General features: G+C 39.4%; 1 pseudogene; it reads left to right on the top strand.

Moving 5' to 3' along the window:
* LOC127186235 (solute carrier organic anion transporter family member 1A5-like) overlaps positions 1-21,717 on the top strand; it is a 29,982-nt pseudogene extending 8,265 nt beyond the window's left edge.
* Positions 21,718-24,963: the final 3,246 nt, after the last annotated feature.

The following is a 24,963-nucleotide window of genomic DNA, read 5'->3' as shown; positions in this document are numbered from 1 at the left end:
CTGTGTCTGTGAGGCTGACGGCTCTCCACTCTCAGTCACTACGGAAGATGAGGGAGCTTTCCTGTATCTCAGTGTGTCATACACAATTTCTAAGAATATAGATGAAGTTTAATCTTCTTTGTGTGATGATAGGATATGCGTGTACAAAGGGTGAAAGAGGAAAATATTTTCTTTATAAAACAGAGTGCTCTGGAAGCCTTGGTGTCCTCTCTCTCTAGCTTAATCATAATTTTTTCCTTCTTTCATGTGAAATTGCCTTTGATGTATTTAATCAAACTGACAAAGAAAATCAAGATTGAGAAGAAGCTCACCCACACTGAGGATGCTCCATGTCTGTCTCCCAGGGTCAAGATCTTTAGTGCATATTATTCCAGGCATGTCTAGGCCTTAACTGGAGTCAGGATGAATGCCTTTCATAGACATTACACATATTCTATTAATGCTCTATATGTTATGTGCAGCAAGTATTGCCCTGAAGAGTTAAAGGTTTCCCAGGCAATGAAATGGACAGGTTAATGTGAAGGATAGATTTATACGGAGGGTGAAACATCAAAGATTTTGTGTGGGCATTGAGCCATTCCAGTTTATAGGAAATTGTTATAACATGATTCTAGAGAGATGTGCAAAGATGAGAAATGGATAGAGACTGTAGCTTGCTCTGGACTATGTATTTTACCTCTCAGTGGCTGAGAGCCATTATGAGGTTGGAATAGAATATTGATCTGACTGTGCTGAGGACTCATATTGAAAACCCAATGATATTTGATTTCAGGATAATATTTTACTTGCAAAAATTAAACCATATAGGCAAAAGAATAAGCTGATTACACTGAAGTAAAATTATCAGAACATTTAAACAGCCCATCAGGCAGAAATATTTGTACTTTTTAACAACAAGGTAAATATTAACTAATCTTATTTTCAAGTAATTATTGTCTCCATGTCATTTTGCAGCATTACAACAACCATGATGTCCTAAGCCACTGCTTATACTTTTAATGGTGACAGAATCATGGCTGCTCAAGTCACTACTACTGCTTCCTACTTTACTAAGGACAGAAATTAGCTAATGTAAAGTTAATGATTATTAGAAATAATTATCACTCAGTTCACACCACACATGCTCATGCAAAATAAACAAAATTTTAAAATCTAGTTTCTCTGAACTCCATGGATTTTAGACTAAAGGTTAGAAATTCCTGTTCAAAGAAAAAATAAATCTTTTTACTACCACTGGCCATGGCAGGTGACTAAGGGGATGTCTTAAGTAGAAAAAGTTTTGAGAGAAAGGAATTCACCTTGGCTGATGAAAACAACATTTGGTAGGCATTTCCCTAATTGTTTTGCAAGTGACTTCCCACTAGCCTGAACAGCACCTTACCTCTCACCCACTGATTATTTGAGAAATATAACAAGGCAATGGAAAAGATGAAATCACCCTAATGTGAAGAGAGAATGTTTTTCTTCCCAGTAACTGTTTCAGACAAGATCATGTACATTCAGGGGTGCACAGCCATAGGCTAGAAAGATCCAGAGCTAGTTCAAACAATGAGTATTCTGCATCATGAAATCTATGACAAGGTCTTTGGAAGCAAAAACAGGCTGCAGTAAGGATAATAAGAATAGAGAGGAGAAGCACAAGGCATTCAAAATATCAACACATTTCTTCTACTTAGACAGCAGACTAGAGAGAAATAAAACTGGAAGAAACACAAAATCTTCAAATAGCTTACAAATAGCTAAGATTATTTAGACATTTGCTAAGTCATCAAAGAAAAGCATTTGGATTTTTTTAATCTTTCCTTTATGTATAACATGAGCAGGGTAACCATTCTCATCAAACTAAACTTATGTAGTTTGTAGAGAACTTACTTATATATTTGGTTCTTTTCAATCTTGTTCTGTGTGAATAGTACTAGTGATTGAATCTAGGGCCTCGCACACATTAGTCAAGCATTCTCTCGCTCTGTATTCAGCCCATTAACTAATTTTTTAAAGGAATTTTCACTAAGTTGTCCAGAATGGTCTTGAACTCATTCTGTAGCCCAGGTCAACTTGGACCTTGCCATCTGCCTCTCTTGACCTCCCAGAAGCTGGGGATGACAGGTCTGTGGCTTTAGGCCCCTGTTTTTCTTTCAAGTCTCAAACATGTTTGTCAAAGGCCTCTCTGTCAGAACAGGGCTTCCTGCTTTACACCAAAGCTTTCTCCTAAAATACAAGGATGAAATTTTGGGTAGACTCCTGCAATGTAGACCTATGAACTAGCTGGAGGATTAGGACTCTTATCTCTGCTAACAGTATCACCTTGTTTAAGGAAAGACATAACAAAAGAAGCAAAAATACAGCTTGGCCACACTGAGCACTAAAGGTGTTTTTAAATTGTAAGTTTAAAAAAAATTAATCCATTTGCTTCTTCATATAGTAGGCATGACAGGAGAGGGCAGGATGACACCAAGCTTTTGTATTTAATCTCAAAAACAAGATAACTCTGAATAGACTGTTTAATATTCTCCAGAGTGGAGGAGAAGCTTCTATCAGGGTCATAATTGCTTTACATATTAAAACAATACACAAAACATTCTAAGCACTCATCCCTACATTAAGGTGGTTGTTAAGCAATGATCCTTTAAGTCCAAATGCTGAAGAGGCTATTGACTAAGAGCTGCTAATACTTTACTGAAACAAGTATTCTTTTTCCTCCTCCCAGGAAACCTTTTGTTGATTATATTTGTGAGTTATTTTGGAAGAAAAATGCACAGACCTATCATGATTGGTGCTGGATGTGCACTTATGGGCCTAGGGTGTTTCATAATGTCTCTACCTCATTTCCTCATGGGCCGGTGAGTATTCCTGTCCTTGATAATATTTTAGGTTCAGCTTTCACCTAAAAGAAATGAGCCCCAGAATTCTTCTCTGGGAGGAACAATGCTCTCTAAAGCACAGAAGGCTAATATGGAAATTAGAAGATGTGGTGTCTGGTCTGCCATTATGATTTGTGACTCTTGTGGCCTCACGTCCATTTAAGGTCCCATCCAGTCCATTTGTAAAGTGGGGACATGAGACACCTGTTTCAAGAAGTTGAGACATAAGAAGTAATTCTCTGTATCTGTCAACCCTCGTGCTGGGTCCTTCATCAGAAATATTTTGATATTTTTGTTACAAGTGGCCTATAGTTTAATAGAATCATTGGTTTACCAAGAAATAGAACAATGTCAAGGCTGATTTTTATTTTCATGCTTACCAAAATACAGAAAATTATAAATATGTTGATTTATCTCTTACTTCCTTTCCTGCTTTTTGGGACAGTTTTCAATTCTTTCCTCTTTTTGCCTGAGTACCTTTTTTTGTGTCAAAATATATATAAAATGTAATCTTTACATTAGCATGACTATAAAAATTGTTTCTATAATACAATAATCTTTTTTCTTGTTGTTTTTGGGTTTTTGTTTTGGTTTGGTTTTGGGTTTTTTATTAATTTGTTTTTGTTTTTTTGTTTTTGTTTGTCCTAGACTTGCTTTATAGACCAGGCTGGCCTCAAACTCCCAGAGATCTGCCTGTCCCTCCTCCCAAGTGCTGGGATTAAAAGTACCACCCAGCATTATTCTTTATTGTAGAATTCACTATGAATTTGTTTTACTTCTTTCCCTCATCATTTTCTTCCTCCTGTCTCCCCCTCCTCTTTTTCACTATTTCTTTCTTCTTTCCTTTTCTTTTTTAAAAAGATCTTTCATCTCTTTTAGGTGTGTGTGTGTGTGTGTGTGTGTGTGTGTGTGTGTGTGTGTGTGTGTGCGTGTGTGTGTACTGTGTGTGTGTCTAGTGCAAACAGGGATAAGAAGAAGGTCTTGGATTTCCTGAGCCTGGAGTTACAGAAGAATGTCAGCTATTACGTTGGTGCTGAAAAATGAATCTAAGTCCTCTTCAAGAGCAACAAGTGTCCTTAACCACTTAGTCATTTCTCCAGACTGGTTTTGCTTTTCTTTTGGAGACAGGGTCTTGCTATAGAGCCGAGTCTTGTCTGGAATTTAATATGTACCGGCTCTTGGAGATTCTCCTGCTTCAGCTTTGAAAGTGTTGCTGCTATAAGTACGAGCCTCCACAACCCCCTTCCTTTGTCTCTACCTTGCTGTTAAATACCCACTGGAAGAGCCAGCCTATCCTCTACTCTCCCGGGATTCATGCTGTAGAGGAAAATTTCCCTGTAGACTGTGAAGACATTCTCAAAGTTTGATCTCTTTGGAATGAGAATTAGTATTCTAACTTCTGTGGCCAGTTTCTTTTCTTTTTCTTTTTTCTTCTAGATCCACAGCCTGAATGATGATTTATGTTCGTCCTCTGCCACCTCAGGCAGGACATTTTGTTATGTGTCTTACACACTGTTTTCCCCTTGACATCTCTTCCTTCATCCTTTTGCTGCTGCTACTTCAGCACTCGTATCATAGTTTTCATTCATCTCTTGCCATCTTTGTTTTCTAACTCCATGTCTTCTCATCTCCTTGGTATTTCCTGGAGATAACTTTGTCATCCAGTCTCTTGAACGGGCTTGTCACTCATATTATCATATTTAAGTCTTTCATTGTCAAGGACACCTCTCTACCTAAAATGTCTCTTCTGAAGAAAATCTTATTTTCTTAAGAATTCAGTGTCTTTTCCTGTGTGGCTTTCATCTGCCTCCATTGTCTCTGGCTCCTTTAAATGTAGCTTTTGTTTGTCCTTGGCGTCACTGTAATAAAGTGTTCCCCTGATGGCCTTGGTTATTTATTCATACTTAAGGTGGAATATAATATTTAAGAGAGGATCGAAATGAGCAACAGGTGATTGAGTAGGGACTGAAACGATTGTGCAGGACTGGCTACTTCTGAGCTACCTTGAAAATAAGTATTACTTATGGTTCTAGGCAAGAATTCTATGCTCTTGCTAAGGAAGTAGAAACTTGGCTTACAAGCCAGGAAAAGGGAGACTATAGCCTTTTAGTATGCTGAGTTTTAAAAACATAATGACCTTTCTTTTTGGCCTCTGTATTCTCAGTGTACATTCTAGTGAAACAGGCATGGGCCACCATACTTAGTTCATGTATTCTAGACCTTAAATCTAGAGTTGCATGTCCAGCCTAGTGATACAGATTCCTGTTTCTATCTACTTACTTACTTACTTACTTACTTGTGTGTGTGTACACATGTGTATACCTGTGTGTATGTGTGCATATGCATGAGTGTCACATTTGTGTTTGCATGTGGGTTACTGGATTGAGCTCTGCCCCTATCATATTATTGATGATAACTGAAGTAACTGCTGATGAAACAAGTTTTTACTGGCTCTGGATGGCGTTCTTTCAGGGAACCAGGCATCATCCATCTGCAAATGCTCCCTTTGCACTCAGCCCCTCACAGTGAGTGTTTCCTGTGTCCACACAGATATGAATATGAAACAACGATTTCACCTGCAATCAACTTGTCCTCAGACAGCTTCTTGTGTGTGGAAAACAGAACTCAGACCGTAAAGCCAACGCAGGACCCAGCAGGTTGATCAGTGATTCACATTGCTTTTTGTTCAGAGACTTGGCCACAGAATACTCTTTTTATGAAGGGCTTTGACTATGACACAGGGTTTAGTAGGAAGACAAATAAGCAAAATATATTTTCTCCTTCAGGGAAGGGAGTTATCTAATAACCTAAAATGCTCTCCAACCTGAATTTGAATATAAATTTTAAGAATTTTCTTTCCTAAAGAGTTTCTTTCTTAAAGTGGGTATTAAAAAAATAAGCCAAAGACAGCCACTCCAACACCATTGCAGAGCTAGTCTCACAAGGAAAATGGCTTAGATGGATTTAGACACAATGTCATCTATGTGATTGTCTAGTTTAGTTTTCTGTTGCTGTAATAAAACACTGACCTGAGAAGCATTTACAGAAATTTTTGAATTAATTGTTAGTAACACTTGACTGTCAAATACTCATGTGTTTTTTTTTTCTTTTTTAATGCAGAGTGCACGAAAAAAATTAAATCATTAATGTGGATCTATGTAATGGTAGGAAATGTCATACGTGGAATAGGTGAAACTCCCATCATACCCTTGGGTATCTCCTACATAGAAGATTTTGCCAAATCGGAAAATTCCCCTTTATATATTGGTAAGTTTGAAATTAAGCCTTAGGAAGATAGAAACCAATGATTTATTTTGATGCTTTGTGGTATTCACAAGAGTGAGCAGAGTGCTACAGCACTATTGGTCATAAAATTGCTCAATAGAGGAATTGACAAATAGCTCCAGACAGGCCATTTCATCAAGCAGCATCTGACTGTTGGAGAGCCCTCTGATCTTTATGTCACCAGGCCTTTGATGCTGTCACACTGTCTCTAAACCATTAAGAGAATCACCAACATTTCCTGAAAATTATTCCTTAGATATAATTGGGGTTTTGTTTTCTGGTTTTTTTTTTGTTTTGTTTTGTTTGTTTTGTTTTTTGTTTTTTTTGTTTTTTTTTTTTTTGCTTTTTCTTTCTTTCTTTCTTCTTCTTCTTCTTCTTCTTCTTCTTCTTCTTCTTCTTCTTCTTCTTCTTCTTTTTTTTTGTAGATATTAGGTTCTCATTCTTTCACCTATAAGTTATTGAAGCTTCATTATTGGCCATTTTGTGCCTGTAGTAATTTATTAAAAAATAGTCTCTCTCTCTCTCTCTCTCTCTCTCTCTCTCTCTCTCTCTCTCTCTCTCTCTCTCTCTCTCTCTGTGTGTGTGTGTGTGTGTGTGTGTGTGTGCGCGCACACACACACACGCACATATGTGTGCACTTGCATGTCTATGTGGTGGTGAGAAGATAGCTTTTGGGAGCTGGCCTGGGGATTGAACTGGGGTCCTTGGACCATATTTGGTGAACAAGTGATTTTATCTGCTGAACAATCTGACTGGCCCTGTAGTTTTCTCTACTAATGTTCTCATAAACATTGCAGTGTAAGCCTTAATAAAACACTCTTTTAGTTATGTCTTCTTTATCATGTTCACCATACCAACTGTTTTTTCTATTTACCATGTGCTCTATTTTCCCACTCAGGGCTCTGCACCCTGCTTCTCTATGAAGTTAATGGTACAGTGTCCTTCCATATGACCCTGCAGCCAAGAGAGGTTTTATCATCACTTTAACAAATATCTGGATTCATTCTCTTGGTCTATTCCATAGGCTTAGATTTTTCAAAAACCTACTTTATTCAGGGTTCTCAAATACTTCTCTCTCTCTTCTAACCTACTGACCAGATATAGAGGACAAAGAAGGTTAGTAGGAAATGGGGGGATTGTGAACCTTTTTAGAAGTAGTTCCTTGGAGCAATTACTTCTTCCTTGTCAGTAGAGTAAAATAGAAAACACCAACCAGAAACACAAATCAGCAGCAGCGGCATGATCCAGCAGAAACAGCTAGACTCTGCCAAATTGGCACCAGTGCGCCTAAGCGGGCAGAATCAGCTGGAGTACCAAAAGAAACTGTCCGGCACGTTTGTCTCTGCAAAGTGAAGATCACTGAAGCAATGCCATTTGTCTCACTGTTGGTGGGCTTCTATTTATATGTACTCTTACGTGTCTGGTTTCAGCAAACATCGCATGCAACCTCACAAGACAGCTTCCAGCAAAACATCACATGTCTCTCACGGGTCTGTTTTCAGCTAACAAAGGTCACATGCCTCTCTTTAGTCTGTTTTTAGCTGACCAAGATCATGTGCCCCCTCATGAGTTGGTTTTCAACTGAGGATGAACTAAAAACATTTACACATTCCACATTTGGGACCAAAACAAAAAAAAATTACATAAAAAAAGCCAAAACTTTCACTACAATATTCCTTGAAATTATCTTTAAAAAAAATCTGTGCATCTTCCAGAGTAGGGGAAATTTAGTATCCATCTTCTTATGTTTTCTCCTAAAGGATCTGAATTTATAATGAATAATGTGTTCATGTTCAATCTGTAGTTGATTATAAATCCATAATTTTGTATATGCAGCGATTTTCAACCTATGATTGGCAACTCTTTTGGGAGTGGAGTGTTCACAGGGGTAATATAAAACTATAATAAAACACATAATGTAAGTAAAATTTACATTATGATTCATAGAAAATTACCATTTTTAAGTAGCAACAAAATAATTTTATGGAGGAATGGTATTAAAGGATTGCAGCATAAGAAAAGTTGTAAGCACCTAGTATATGGGATTTTTTTTAATTAATGAAGACAGAAAAACAAACAACAAAAACAAAAACAAAAACCAAAGAGGCTAAGAGAAAACAAGAAGAGGCTTAGGATTAATGAAGATTAATTAAATTTTAAAAATAGTTTTTGTTCCTTTGTTCTCTTTAGATCCTTTCACAGACATCTAAGGAGAAAAATACAAGCACTTTTCTACAATGAGACCTTAAAATATGGATCCCTTTATCAAAAATCTAGAGCCAAATTACTTATATAAACAGATTAAACATAAAACTATATTAAGGTAAATAAGATACATGATTTGTGTATCTTATGTTTAGTACATAATAGCATAGTTTTCTAAAGTGAATAACTATATAATTATATATATTATAGATATTACATGTATGTGTACATAATCAAAAAACCATAAAACAATTAAATTAAGATATATGGTGCTATAGTTAAAGAGATATAGATGCCAAATATGAAAACTAAGAGTTATTTATGTTAGACAATAAGTTAAAGAAATAAGAAATGAGGTTGCCTTGGTAAGACATATAAGTGCTGAGAATCCATAGATCCACACACTGGGGGATTGTTCTATTTAGTTGGTAGAGTAAGAGGAGGAAAATCAACAAGGTGTATCTATGGGAACAAAATGAAGTGTAAACATATAGTTTGGAGAAGGTGTTAGGAGGAAGCTGACAGAAGAGAAGTTGGCCAGCAATGTTAAATATGTTAAGAGAATAAATATCAAAAATAGAGAAAGTGATTTACGATAGAATTCACAGGTTGTACCAAGAAAGCATCTTAGAATCAGAAAGCATCTGTCTGTATATAATGAGAGCCAAGGAGTCCAGGTAGACAATGTAGGACAGGAAAGAACCCAGTAGAGGTTGGAGATCTTGTAGGAAGCATTGAATACAGGATCCCATAGACCAGCTTCAGGAAGAAAGTAGAGAAATTCCTGGTGGCTCTGCAGCAGGGAGAATTGATCAGGCAGGGAACAGCTGGCCAAAGAGAACAACTGTTGCTGAACAATTTGTCAGAGAAATTAATTGTTGAGGGGAGATTAAGAAGAAATATTGATGACCAGAAATAAATTGTGGTGCAAAACTGGAGGGTCTTCTAGCTCAGGAGAACTTTATTTTTCCTTCTGCTATCTTCCTTGGGCCAACTCCAGTACTTTATTTAAAGTGAAGTTCAGTTTTTTTCATTACAGATTATGCCATTTTTTTCTTTTATAATCAGTAGAGCATTTAAAAATCAACAGAGCAAGAAAATAATCTAACAAAAAAATCTAAAAGGTTCTATATAAACTGCGATAATGGTGAACATGACCTGATTATTATTTCTAAAACAATACTCATGAAAGTTCAATCACAATTTCCCCAGGCTAAAGCAATTGTGTTTAGATGACTGTCATAGCCACATAGCTTGAAACTAAATGTGCTTAACAGAAAAAAAAAAAAAAAAAAAAAAAAAAAAAAAAACTTAATTTACTTCCCATCCCAAACCAACAAGTGTGCTGTTCATCTTTATCAAAGCCTAAGCTAAGGGGTGTTCTACTGTAAAATATTTGTAAATTGTGACCTTCCATGACCACTTTCTATTGCTCTCAAAGCAGATTCTTAAAAAACAAGTTTAAATTTTCTACAGCTAACAATATCTAACCAGGTACTGTATGTCAAAGTCCCAACTTTCTTTTCAAACAGTTTCTGCCTGGGAGCTCACAGTAGTCAGAGCCAAAACTCTCTCATTGTCGCATGCCTTTCACCAAATGCCTTCTTTCAAGTTTTTCTGTGGGAAAAAAAATTTCCAGTCTAAATTTCATTTGGGCTGAAAATAAACAGGAAGGCAGTTTTAGTTGAAAAACCAGATTTCAAAGTAGTTTTTAGGCAAAATTAGACCTGTACTATAGATAATATTTAAGAGCAGTGATGATCTGCTGTAGCTCTTTGGAACTTTGTCAAGCAAAGCTTCAACAGCTGTTCTAGATGTCTAAATCTCATGCAGGGCAGTCAAAGATCTTTGAAACTTTGTCAAGCAAAGCCTCCATGACTTTTCTTTATGTATCTGACAACAGAGCATCAAACAGAAGGGAGTGTTTGAAGGAACAAGGGAGACTAACCCAAAAAACCATGGAGAAAGGAAAAGACAAAATTTAAAGTGGAGAGAAGGAAGGAAGTTGAAGTTGTTCATATCTGGGCTTTATGTGAGTAATGATGACTCAGGCGAGACTATGAACTGCAGATAATTTGGGAGGTGTTGAAGGTGGTTTCAAAGAAACAAGGTGTGGTTAGAATGAACCAAGAAAAGTAAAATAATTAAGATAAGAATGAAGACCAGGATAATATGAAAGAAAAGAGCTATAATGGAGACACATTCTTTCCATGAAAGAAGTTCCAAGGGTGGAGCCTCGTGATGAGGATGCATTAAAAGAAATCCATTAAAGCACACATTCCTTTAGAAACTGTGGTTATTTCAGTTTTGTTACTATGAGAAAATGCAACTTTGGAGGGAAAGGGGCTCATTTGGCTTACAATTCCATCACAACAAAGTAGTTGCATTAACAGGAGCTTGAAGCAACTGGTCACACCCACAAGAGCAGAGAGAGTGAGTGCATGATATGCTTTGCTTGCATGGTTGTGCTCAGCTGTTTCTTACATTCTTCCACAGTTCAGGACTCCCTGACTAGGGAATGGTGCTGCCCACAGTGGGCTGGGTGTTCTACCATCAATTTCCTTATTAAAAAAATCTTCTACTGGTATTTCCATATGTAAACCCAGTGTAGACAGTACTTTATTAAGATTCTCCTCACAGGTTATTTTATGTTGTGTCAAGTTGACAATAAAAGATAATCATCAAAGGGACACTTGAAAACACAGTTGTGGATACATCAAAGGACCTTTCTCACATCATAGCTTTGATAGGACTGCCTGTGAGAGTATAGCCTTGCCTTTAACTCAGCAGAAAAGAGAATTTGGAATGTGGCTTTAAGTAATGAGGCTTCCATGTCAGTCAACTTTCTTTCCCTTTAATAAATTCCAGAGATGATGGATTCATTTGACTCATATCTTCAGAGGTTTTAGTCTGTGTCTTTGGACTGTGTAGTTTGGAGGCTTCTCATGAGGCAGCTTATTATGGTGTAAGGATGAGTGTAGTAAAACTATTCATCCTGTGATGGGAAAGCAATGCAAAGCATGGAAGAGGCCTTGAATCTACTCCAGGTGACCTAAAGACCAAGCACCATGCCCTATTTAGGAAAGGTTCTACCAGCTGCAGTGGTGCCATCCCGAGAAGCAACTCTGAAACATATTGTCTTCTGGGAACTTTCAATATTGAAACAATAGGATCATCTTCTTTCTCAATAGTTATAGAAACCAGTGCATATTCATGTAACATACATATGTACATATAGCATATACATGTACATGTAATATTGATACCAAATTTAATTTCTTTATGTGTTGAATATGTAAAAATATCTGAGGTAGTGGAGTATGTAGCTCAGTAGTAGAGCTCTTGCCTAGCCTATTGCATTTGATAGACCAAGCTCTTAAAAGAAGGAAAGGAAATCTAAGATTATAATTATTCAATCTCAGGCTTTTGTGCAAGAAAACTCATGTGTACTTATATAAATGTTTGTCTTTGTTTACTTCCAGGGATTTTAGAAATGGGAAGGATGTTCGGCCCAATAATTGCACTTTTATTGGGATCTTTCTGTGCAAGTATTTATGTAGACATTGGTTCTGTGAATGCAGGTAACAACACAATGCAATTTATTTATACACTCCAGGCCCTAGAGTATGGGAGAATGTTCAGGAATGCTATTCCACTGCTTCCTTTGATTGTTAGTTAGATAAACACCACTTACAGATGGCAGACCTAAGGGAAGAGGGGTGAGGATAAAATGCCACCTTCTGTGGCAAAAGCCACATTTCAGGCACAGCTTTGGTTTAAAAATGTTACTTACAAAGGTTAGTTTCAGTGAGGCAGTCACTGTGGATAACAAAACAGATATGTCAGTTATGTAATGGACATCAATTTATAAAGTTTCCACATGACAGACAGAAAAAATCATTTAATGTTGTAAAATGTCTCACCACATACTGATAAATAAAATTAGGTATTTTCCTTAGTTTTATTATTTATTTACTTTACATTCCAATGGCAGATTTCTCTCCCTCCTCTCTTTCCAGTCACTCCCTCTCACCTCCCTTTCAAACTCCCCATTCACCCATCCTCACCTTCTCCTAAGAAGAGGGGAGTTCCTCCCCGCGTATTTCATCCAGCTTTGGAATATCAAGTTTCCGTAAGGATGCTGAGGATAGACAAGGCATCTCAGTTAAGAGAAAGGGATCCAAGGGCAGGCAATGTAGCCAGAGAAGGCCCTGCCCCTGCATTAGGAGCTCCCACACGAATACTGTACTGCACATGTGTTACATATGTGCAGAGGGCCTGGGTCAGTCCCTGCATGCTCTCTGCTGGGCACTTCAGTCTCTATGAGACTTTATGGGCCCCAGATTAGTTGGTTCTGTAGGTTTTCTTGTTGTATCCTTGGCCATTCCTCCCCCTCTTCCACAGTATTCTTCTATCTCCACTTAATGTTTGGCTGTGGGTCTCTGCATCTGTTTCCATCCGTTGCTGGGTGAAGCCTCTCGGATGACAGTTATGCTAGGATCCTGTCTGCAAGTATAGCAGAATATCATTAGTAGTTTCAAGGGTGCGCACCCTCTCCTAGCATGGCTGTCAAGATGGGCAAGTCATTAATTGGCCATTCTCTCAAATTCTGCCCCATCTTTTACCCCTGTACATCTTTTAAACAGGACAAATTGTGAGTCTAAGGTTTTGTGGCTTGATTTGTGTCCTCTATTAGAAGTATTGTCTGGTTATAGGAGATGCCAGCTGAGGCTCCACATACTGCCCTCGGCCCCATTATAGGCACCTTAGCTAGGATCACCCTCATAGATTCTTGGGAGTTTTCATTGTCCTAGTTTCTACCTTGTCCCACAGATACTCCACCCAATCCAGTTCTCTCTCCCTACACTGTCTCTCCCCATCTTCTCCCCACCTCATGCCTCCTGTTCCCAAGCCCACCTCCTCCCCCAAATAGTTTTTTAATAAATACACAAAACAAAAAATAATAGGATATCAGGTACTTTGTGTAATTATTTTTATTTATGTATTTGTGTGGAAGAAGAGGTTGCCTGATGAAGTCAGAGAGGGTGTCAGATCTCCTGAAATCATAGTTATAAGAAGTTGTGAGTTCCAGAGAACTCAGGACCTCTACAAAAGCATTACTACCTCTTGGCCCCTGAACTGTTTCTCCTGGCCCTTCCTCACCCACTGTGATGCTTTGAGACAGGAATATATCAGGTTAAAGCTATTTTCTTAAATATGTCTTTTTTAAAATGTAAGTTCAACTATTGCTCCATGTAGTGCTCTAGAACCTTCTCTTCTTATAATTTTAACTTCACCAAATTGATTTTCTGTAAGTATGAACTAGTCCAGTAGTGTGTTAGATGTTTGTAATCCCAGAATTTGGGAAGAAGACATAAAAGATAACAAATTCAAGACACAAACAAGAACAAATGTGTGAATAGTAAATAAATGATGTACAAATTTTATGTCTAGATGAATTTATGGATGTTAATAATTTTCTGCAGTTAAGAGAGGAAAGAATTATGCAAGCTAATACAATATCTACATTTCTTTACAGACAACCTGACCATAACTCCCGCTGACACACGCTGGGTCGGTGCCTGGTGGATGGGCTTTCTGATCTGTGCAGGAGTGAACATCCTCACCAGCGTCCCCTTCTTCTTTTTTCCCAAAACACTCCCCAAGGAAGGACTAGAGGATAATGTGGATGAGACTAAAAATGGCAGAGAAGAGAAGCACAGAAAAAGAGCCAAGGAGGAAAAACACGGAATCACTAAAGGCAAACAGGAAAACTTTAAGCTCTATTTGGTTTAGATGGTCTGTGGTTTAGTGGGGCACTTGTCACACTGTGCTGAGTTAAGGTAGCTTGTTACTAATCGTCCCTAATCAGCTGTGATAAACTTCTTCCACAGTTAGCACTTGGAAACAACTGACATGATAGGGAACCTGACTTACCTTACATTAGACTTTATGAAAATTTCATGTCAATCTGAGCACTCAGTGAAGAAACAGATTTACCCATCTGTTTCAAATGTCTATTTTACAAGAAATAATAATCAAGTTAAAAATATTAATAATCATAAATTCAAGCTAAACATAAAGGTAAAGAAAAGCTGGTTTGATAAGAAGAATGTTAGTTTAGCTGTGAGCATGCTTGAAGTCAAGACTGACTTTCAAGATGATCTCAAGAGAAATCATGACAGATGACATAATCATCTACCTTTGAAGCTGTGTGATAGTTTACAGGAGAATTGGTCCCTTAGAACAGACTGTTTTAAACAAGTGGGAATATTACCAACCTATGATGCAGAGTGGAGATGGCTCTGTGAGAAGCTACGGTGGGACAGCAGAGTGTCCTGGCACTTCATTGATGACATTGCTATTTGCTCCACCACTCACAGCCTACACACCTATGTACACTGAGTAGTCACAAATCTTCCCTGAGCACTACAGACCATGGCTGAGGATCCAGTCACAATAGGAGCCCCTGCAGGGACTTGAACGTTCGTAGAATTATGATCATGTTATCGATTCTCCTGAAGGGCCAATACTCAATCCTCTATGTGACTTTGTTGTCTGCCAGATCAATCTGATTTTAAAACTAGGACAGAGCTGAGCAGAGAAGAAGACATACAGAAAGTAACTGAGCACTGTGGAGACTCATTTAGAAGGACAGGAAGTCAACAAACAAGATTGAGTTCAAAAGCTCTCGGGAGCTCTGACTGCAACCATCTCACTCATAAACATGGATTTTAGCATTAGAATCCTTTTTTTTTCCATTAAAGTGCTCTGATTATTTATAAAATTAGAAATCAAAGCAAAAACCATGAAGGCATGAAAATGAAAAAGACTGTTAAGTGTGAATTTCAGCCAAATTATCTTCAGTAAGATCTAATCCAATCACTAGAGACAGGCTACAAAACGTGACTTTCGGCTTCCTAAACAGAGAAGAATTGTGAGGTTCCTGATATACACCAAATGATTGGCATTCTTTACAGTAAGACCTTCCTATTGAGATGTTTAAAAGTATCACTAGGTGCTTTTTATGCTTGTTCTGCCATGAAGTCTTGGTGAGATGCTGAGGTTGTCTGCACTACAACATGATTCTTGGGGCCTTCCTACACTTTCTATTTTTTGCACAAAGGAGTGATAGCATCAGTGTCTGAACTCAGACTTCATCAAAGCATGTCCCTTGCAGATTCCAGAGGACAGACTAGTCACTTCTAGTGAATGTAGGATACTAATAGAGGGAAAGGAGAGAAAAAGAAATGAAAATGTATGGCCAAAGACACAATTCTATCTTCTTATACTTTTGCTTGACTGACACAACCGGGTTCTGGTTCTTTTGTAGCCAGTTGTGTCACTAATTTCCCAAAGGACTTAAAGTATGATATAGAACTTTATCCCCAAGGGCTAATGATTTGTCAAATGTATTTGTGCTACAGCACAGGATCTGTGAGAAGATTTTGGAAAAGCACTGGACACTAAACGCAAGGCCAAGTTAGCTTGACGGTCTCTACATTCCCTTGTTTCAGATTTCTTGCCGTTCATGAAGAGCCTGATCTGCAACCCAGTTTACATGCTTTTCGTTCTTACAAGTGTGATACAGATCAACGTATTTGTCAGTATAATGACCTTCATGCCTAAATTCCTGGAGCAGCAATATGGAAAATCGACCGCAGAGGCCATCTTTCTCATAGGTATGTACGTCCATCATTTGCATAGTAGCACTTCCTGCTCAGACAATAGCATGATAAAACTATCCCCAAGGACCTGATAAACATGAAGATAATGTGACAGGGTGACTACAGTACAATTGGTATATCTTAGGATAGTCTTTAAATTTTTTTTCATTTCAGTCTCCAGCAAAATCAAGAATCTATAAGGAAGGGAAGAAGCCAGAACTACCCTCTCTGTTCTCTTCAATCTGAATAAAAATCATTGCAGTTATGGAAGTCTTAGGGAAGCTCATATGGGTCAATTTTCAGAGTGGGAATAAACTAATTCAAAGTGGGATACAGAGTCAGCTCCCTGTGACTCTGTCTCACTCCCAGATTTTACCCCTGGGCTTCCATTCTTGCTCGCCTCCTTCCTCCTCAGTCAGTTGTTCAGTCCCTGGTGGGTCTGAGGAGTCTCTGTAGCCATAGTCTGCTCTTCTTGTTAGCGCACTAAACTCAGGGATTATAAGCAACTTTGGAATTTTCCTGGGTTCATTGTACTCTTGAAAAATGAGAGTCACCTGTTGCCAGAAACCCTGTTGTATAAAGTTTCCTGAAAGTCTGAATCCCAGTCCTCACACTCAGATATGTAAAGTTAAATGTCAAGGTGTAGAGCTGCAAAGCATGGTTACCTTCTTCCAATCTTGGTGCTGACATGTGTGAATGCAACCTGGCCAAGATTTTCTCTTCCCTTTCCTTATTCTCCTTTGATCTTAGCTGGGGAAAGAGGGTCAGGGAGGCAGAGTGCTGGTCAACATTAACAATGGACAAACATGTTCTGCACTATACGCGTGGACTCGGCAACAACCTTTAAAATCACCTGGAGCTAAGTCAAATTCCCAATAAACAGAGTAGAAAGAAATAAATGAAATGTGTGTGTGTGTGTGTGTGTGTGTGTGTGTGTGTGTGTGTGTGTGTAAAATACTCAATAGGTGTTTATGACCTACTGCAATTGACTAATCAGATGCTAAGCAGTTTTTTAAAGTGAGGTTATGGGCATTTGAAAACTTTTTATATAATATGTGAGGGAGTAGGGGTTATAATCAGTGTATACTCAAGATGAACAGTTTCCTAAGATGTCATGAGCAAATGTATAACATGTTTATTTTCTGACGCGTTTTCTGAATACAATTTTGCTTGCATTTACAGGTGTTTACACATTACCTCCAGTATGTATTGGATATTTAATTGGTGGCTTTATTATGAAGAAGTTCAAGATTACTATCAAGAAAGCTGCATGCATAGCGTTCTGCTTATCCTTTTCTCAGTTTCTTCTCTCATTCTGCAACTTTATATTGACCTGTGATAATTTCCCTGTTGCAGGCCTAACTACCTCTTATGACAGGTATGTTGTTTAATCATAAAGAGCAAATTATTTTCACAATTGCTAGCCTATTTTCTCCAAGAGATCATTTAATAATGATTTAATGGAAGTGATCCATGGTTATCTTGTAGGTTTTTTCCCCTCATAAACTCTATACCAGCTCATACAAATGTAGGCAAGTTCCAAGAACTACTATTGATTAGGTTTATGACTTCACAGGCATACAGATGGTAGCTTTAAAGTGTAAAAAAAAAGTGTAGTAAAGTGTAAAAAATTAGGTTTTGTAGCCTACATTACCCATGAATTTTATACTCCCACAAACAGCACTATAAGTTGAGTATGAGGTCAGCAGGCCTTCATATGTTTCCACAATAGGCTCAAATGTAGGCATAATTGAATCTAATACATAATAAGTCAATTAATGTATTCATTTTTTAAAGATTTATTTTTTAAGCATACAATGTTCTACCTGCATGCGTGCCTGCATGCCAGAAGAGGGTACCAGATCTTATTATAGATGGTTGTGAGCCACCTTGTGATTGCTGGGAAGAACAGACAGTACTCTACCTCTGAGCCATCTCTTCCGTCCCCTATCTTGTGTACCCACCACACCCCACACACACACACACACACACACCACACGCACACACATCTTATCTTACCATATTGGTCACTGGTATAGTTATATCTCATGTACCTGTAGTCTTAGATTTCACATTTTAAAGGTTTCCCTGATCATATTCTGTATTAGCATGAATTTGTTAAAACAGTATAGGACATAGTTATAAGATCAAACAATCAATTAAAGTGAAATAAACCATACATGTGGAGGTTCCTTTCAAAGGGAGAGGACTCAGTGGTAAAGTGCTTGCTGAGCTGGCAGGAGCTCCTGGGTTCAGATACTCAGAACCCATGGAAAGCTTGACATGGTGTGGTCCATGTGACCCCAGTGTTCCTACTGTGACCTGAGGGGCACAGGCAGGAAAATCCTGAACGTTCATGTGCCTGCTAGTCTGGCATTTGCAGCAGTGAACAGCAAGGGACTCTGCCTCCAGCAAGGTGGAAGGTTATCTTCTGACGTCCACGTGTGTGCTGTTGCACAAGTGTGCTTACACAAACACATACATGAAAGAAAGAAATTAAAAGTAAAACAATTTTCAAAATTCTTAAGAACTGTAATATTGAAATGATTTCAAATAAAAATAAGTAATTATATTTATATAATAATATACATAAATATTATATGCCATCTAGAAATTTGCCATTCACTTTAGAGATGTATATAGTGAAATTAAGGAGCAATCAGTGAGTTTACTGTAACTGGCTTCAACACACCAGGGTAGAATTATGCACACTGTGTCCATCTCCAGTCATGCTCTCCACACACTGTGTTTGAGGGACAGGATTTGAATCCAGCTGCTAGACTCAGCATATTCTTCGTTCACTCCCACTGTAAATGCTGGGTATTTTCTACATCTCATCAAAGCATGGCTGGTCAGTTAAACCACTCTGTTTGGAAGCTAAATGAACATCTATCTTATATTTATGAGACAACTGCAGATTTTGTCCAAGCCAGCTCTTTCATTACTCTCCATCATGCTGTCAATGTGTTAATGATCTTCAATTTAGTTTTAATGTCATCATATTTTCTTATAGTGTAGGCAATTAATGTTTACTTTTAAAGAAATTGAAAAAAGGAGTCATGCAACCACTGAAATAGATAATTTGTGTGACAAAAACAGTACAAAGACCACATGTTACTGTTCAGATGATTTTGTTTCTATTATGGGGTAGAATAAGATTCTCTCTCTCTCTCCTCTCCTCTCCTCTCTCCTCCTCTCTCCTCTCTCTCTCTCTCTCTCTCTCTCTCTCTCTCTCTCTCTCTTTCTCTCTCTCTCTTTCTCTCTCTCTCTCTGTGTGTGTGTGTGTGTGTGTGTGTGTGTGTGTACATGGTGAATGAAGAAAAAAAATAAAGATTTGAATGGGTTTTCAGTACCCATAACAATATTTTAAATCATTTCAGAGTTCAGCAGCCTCCATATGTGGAGAATAAGGTCCTTGCTGATTGCAACACCAGGTGTAGCTGCTTAACAAAAACATGGGATCCAGTGTGTGGTGACAATGGCATAGCGTACATGTCAGCCTGCCTTGCAGGCTGTGAGAAGTCTGCTGGAACAGGAATCAACATGGTAAACACCCTTTCAGTGTTTGGGCTGCTGTTTGTGTGCTGCACTAACATGTGCTGTGACCTAAGCCTACATCTGCTAAGAAGCAAAAATAGTCATGCCTAAAATAGTTTAATATTTTTTGGGAACAAATCAATTTAATCCACATACTCATACTGGGTGCTACAATTCCTAGAGAGTATGTAAAGCCTCGTCAGAGTCTGAGCATCATTTTGTGACTTCAAGGCAGTTGAGAACATTATTCAAGTGATCTGAGTTAAAATGTCTGGACAGGATGGAGAGATGGCTCCACTGTAAAGAACACTTGCTGTTCTTTGAGAGGACATGTTTGGTTCCCAGCACCCACATGGGGCAGCTCACAATGCCAGCTCCAGGCCATCTGACACCCTCCTCTGTCTTCCTCAGGCACCCACATGTACCTGTTTGTGTACACACAAATACAGAAGCATGCACGTAAATCCACATTAAAGTTGAAACTGTAAATTACTCTGGACAGAACTTGACCTTTGTTGTGGTAGGAACTTATGAAGCCCAGGCTGGCCTCAAGCTTGCTGTGTAGTTGAGGTGGACAGAACACTTACCTTTTTGTATCACAATATGTATTATTTATTTATTTAGTGGTGTGCAGGTGCCTGTGCATATGGAGGCCATAAGGCAACCTCAGCTGTTGACTCTCAGGCCCCACGCACTTGGTACTTTTGAGACAGGATCTCACTGGCCTGGAGTTTGCTGCTTCTGTTAGACCATCTGGCAACTGAGCCCCAGGAAGTCACCTGTCCTCACCTTCAGTGCACCAGTGTTGCAAGCACATCCTCTGTGCATGCATTTTCCCATGTGTGCCGGGGATGCGAACTCAGGTCCTCATGCTTGTGCAGGTCTTTACTGACTGTTCCACCTGTCCGGCGCTCGCCATGACAGTTTAGCAAGATAAAGAGCCAAGCAGTTTTCTTGCCTTAAACATGTTGTAATACTTACAGTTGGCGGGTAATCAGACCAGGAAATATATTTTAAAAATTGACTTTATTTTTTTTCCATTTTTTTTTATTAATTTATTCTTGTTACATCTCAATGTTTATCCCATCCCTTGTATCCTCCCATTCCTCCCCCCCCCATTTTCCCATTATTCCCCTCCCCTATGACTGTTCCTGAGGGGGATTATGTCCCCCTATATATTCTCATAGGGTATCAAGTCTCTTCTTGGCTACTTGCTGTCCTTCCTCTGAGTGCCACCAGGTCTTATTTTTTAAATAAACACTTTTATTTGTTGGCATGACTTTGTTTATTAGTAAGCAACTAAGTATTCCATCAACATTCTGAAAGTTATTTTGTTTGAGTACTTAGTAGTAGGTTAAAAATGCATATTTTTTTTGCTTTTTAAAAAGATTATGTGCAAGTTATAAAGTTGGAGCAATGGGTAAAGGTATTTGACACTAAGCCTTAACACCAGAATTATATTCTGGGACTCACTTCGTAGAAACAGAATACTAACTCGCATAACTTATTCTGTGACTTGTGCATGCATGCCATGGCACACACATATCCACACATAGACACACTCATGCAGATGTATGCCTACACATATATGCACACATAGATACAAGAATAACCAAGTAAACAAATAAAATTAAAATAAGGCGTGAATTCAGAATATGAATTTTTGCACATTTGTTCAGTGTATTTAGAGAAGAATAATACTATTTTTAAAAATATACCTTTTTATATTTTATGATTTCTGAGATAGCAGAAGAAACATAGAAATAAACAAGGAACCTCCTTTTTTGTCAGTATTATTATTTAATGGTGTTTGTGGTCAAACACGGGTCCTCATTTGAACTGTATGAGTGTTCTTCCTCTGAACAGTGTCATTGGCCACAACACTCTCCATTTAATCTAACTAGCTGTGTAGAAAATTATGAAGGTTTGGTCCCAGTATTTTTCTTCCTTCAATAGCACACTTGCTTTCGTTTGTTTTTTGACAGGTGTTTCAAAACTGCAGCTGCATTCGCTCATCAGGAAACTCATCTGCTGTCCTCGGGCTGTGTAACAAGGGCCCTGACTGTGCTAAGATGCTGCAGTACTTTTTAATCCTGTCAGTAATTCTCTATTTCATCTACTCTCTAGCAGCCATTCCTGGGTACATGGTTCTCCTGAGGTAATAAGTAACCCAGCCCCTTCATTTAGCTTTTTCTTTTTCCTTCTTCATAGTGTGCAAATGTGTGTGCATGCGTGCGGGCATTTGTGCCTGCGTGGGTGCCTGCATGCCTGTGTGCCTGTTTGTGTGTGTGTGTGTGTGTGTGTGTGTGTGTGTGTGTGTGTGTGTGTGTGTGTGTGTGTGTGTGTGAATGTGGATGTGGGCTCCTGGTTCAAAAGACAGTGTTGAGGCAGGGTCTCTCTTGTTATTTCTGCTGATGTGCTGCCTGTGTACTCAGCCTATCTGGGCCTCAAGGTCCCAAGAAATTCTGTTTTCTTTCCTACTTCACTGTGAGAATGTTTGGATTATAGATGCATGTCACTGATTTGGACTTCTCCGTTTTATTTTTTTTACATCTGTTCCTGGGTTTTGGGGATTGAACTCAGGTCATCGAATTTTTGGAGTAAGCACATTTACCCATTGAGCCATGCCACAGATGTCATTTAGATATGTTTGGCCATTTATTTTATTACCTTTCCCAATAAAGGCCTTTGGAGTCATGATTCCTAGAACATCAGGGCTTTAAGATACCTTTATCAAGACTCTTATGCTAAGCATTGCCAAATTTAACAGTAATTTAAAGTTCACTGAAATTTTTCTTCCTGTCCTTGTCCATTTTCTCCCCTAATTGCCCCTAAGTGAACAAACTTCGTTTTTGCAGCTCGACACTAGTTGCCTGGCACTCAGTCCCTATGGCTCAGCTAACTGACTGGCAGTGTGAAACTTTCTGTGTAAAAGGGACCAGGCCCCCTTGACATTCTGCTGTCAATTTGTCTTTAACAGAAAACATGAATGCGTTAATAGATCCTCTCTAACAGGAGGTACATGAAAGCAGTGTAGATATTCATCTCCCTAACACAAACGGAGGAAGTTGCATTTCAAAGTTTTTATTATTATTATTATTATTATTATTATTATTATTATTATTATTATTATTATTATTATTATTATTATTATGTGTTCTTTCCAATCTAGCAAACTTCACACACACTGTCAATGGGAAAAGGTTCAACTCTACATTTCTTTTCTCATTGGAATTCAGAAGTAAAGTTGCATTCGCTATGATCATCATCATACACTGCACCAAGGTTCTCCAGTCTCCTTTCCTTTCCCTGTGCTCTTTTGTTTCCTTGCCCACATGCCCTTTGTGGCCCCTTCTCCTCCTCCTCCTTTTCTCCTCCTTTGCTTCCCTCCTCTTCTCCCCTCACACTTCTCTTTCTCTTCTTTTCTCTTTCCTCCCCTACTCTGCCCTTCCCTCCCCACCCTTCACCTCCTCTTCTCTCTTCTCCAACTACCCTTCCCTCCCCTCCCTTCTTCTCCCCTCTCCTCCCCTCTCCACCTACCCTTCCCTCCCCTCCCTTCTCCCCTCTCCTCCCCTCTCCACATACCCTTCCCTCCCCTCCCTTCTTCTCCCCTCTCCTCCCCTCTCCACCTACCCTTCCCTCCCCTCCCTTCTTCTCCCCTCTCCTCCCCTCTCCACATACCCTTCCCTTCCCCTCCTTCTTCTCCCCTCTCCTCCCTCTCCACTACCCTTCCCACCCCTCCCTTCTCCTCCCCTCTCCTCCCTCTCCACCTACCCTTCCTCCCTCCCCTCCCTTCTTCTCCCCTCTCCTCCCCCCTCCACCTACCCTTCCCTCCCCTCCCTTCTCCCCTCTCCTCCCCTCTCCACGTACCCTTCCCTCCCCTCCCTTCTTCTCCCCTCTCCTCCCCTCTCCACCTACCCTTCCTGCCCCTCCCTTCTCCCCTCCCTCCTCCACCTACCCTTCCCTCCCCTACCTTCTTCTCCCCTCTTCTCCCATCTCACCTACTCCTTCCCCACCCCTCCCTCTCCTCCCCTCTCCTCCCCTCGTCAACATACCCTCCCTCCCCTCCCTTCTTCTCCCCTCTCCTCCCCTCTCCACCTACCCTTCCAACCACCTCCCTTCTCCTCCCCTCTCCTCCCCCTCTCCACGTACCCTTCCCTCCCCTCCTTCTTCTCACCCTCCCCTCCCCTCTCCACCTACCCTTCCCTTCCCTCCCTTCTCCCCTCTCCTCCCCTCTCCACCTACCCTTCCCTCCCCTCCCTTCTTCTCCCCTCTCCTCCCCTCTCCACCTCCCCTTCCCTCCCCTCCCTTCTTCTCCCCTCTCCTCCCCTCTCTACCTACTCTTCCCTCCCCTCTCAACTTCCTTCATCTGCTTCTACTCATCGTGCACATTCAGTGGAATAGGCTAAACATATGTCCTTATGTATTCATTTTGCATTCATACAAATGGAGACGCAGTTTATACTTTGCTTCAGTTCATAGGTTCATGGACAGATAAAGGCACCAAGTATTGCTAGTTTTTACATCTTAAGTTCTTGCAAGTGAGGGACATTTGGCTGTGACATCTGTCACCCCATCACATGCCAGGCAGATTCAGCTGCTGTTGGTCAGTGGTGTCCCCTTTCTTCCTCACTACTCCTGATGCCTCGGTTCCAAAGCCGCATGCTCGGTTGGTAAGGAGGACTTTTCCTCATAGAGGAGAATGGTCATAGGTGAAGGCAGATGAGCAGCTGAACCCTCCTGTTAGAGCCTCCAACATGCTCTGGAGAGATGCTCTCATGTTTGCTGTGTATCTGCTCCCACTTCAATCCCACGCTCACTTGCTCAGTTGTCTTCTTTTCTAAAGTTGACTGTTCAACTGGGTCTAAGAAAGTGTGGCTGGATGAGGTTTTAATGTATGACCATTTAAAATATTTTTCATGAAATTGTTTCTAAAATGAAATCCAAACAGTTACATATAATTATTTTCTTGCCTAAGGGTATATTTGGTCAGGAAAAAGAACACATTTTAAAAGGTCTTTCATAGTCCTAACGTATAGCATATTTTTCAGTTTTTATCTTTACGGTTTTATAGGCCTCCCTTTGTATGTAGTTATCAAAACCATCTCAAATCTATTCTTTTAGGTGGAATAGAACAGACAAATTCTAAAGTTGTTAAATCCATATAACAGAGTCATTTTCTTAATTTCATAGCATACATAAGGGGTACATTCTCTGTTTATCTATGGGACTGTATTTACCATACCTTGAATTGTTATGTGACCTGTGTTTGCTTTTTTATCAACATGAGAAAAAGCTGGCAAACAACCTACGAGAGTAAAGATTTATCTGGTTTGTGGTTTCAGAGGTTTTGGTCCATCGTAGTAGGCATGGCATGGTGTTTGTCATGGTAACCAGGAGACTATTCA

The sequence above is a fragment of the Acomys russatus genome, unplaced genomic scaffold, assembly GCF_903995435.1.
Source record: "Acomys russatus unplaced genomic scaffold, mAcoRus1.1, whole genome shotgun sequence".
Taxonomy (NCBI): domain Eukaryota; kingdom Metazoa; phylum Chordata; class Mammalia; order Rodentia; family Muridae; genus Acomys; species Acomys russatus.
Note: the sequence above shows the minus strand (reverse complement) of the source record. Positions and strands in the feature narration are given on the sequence as shown.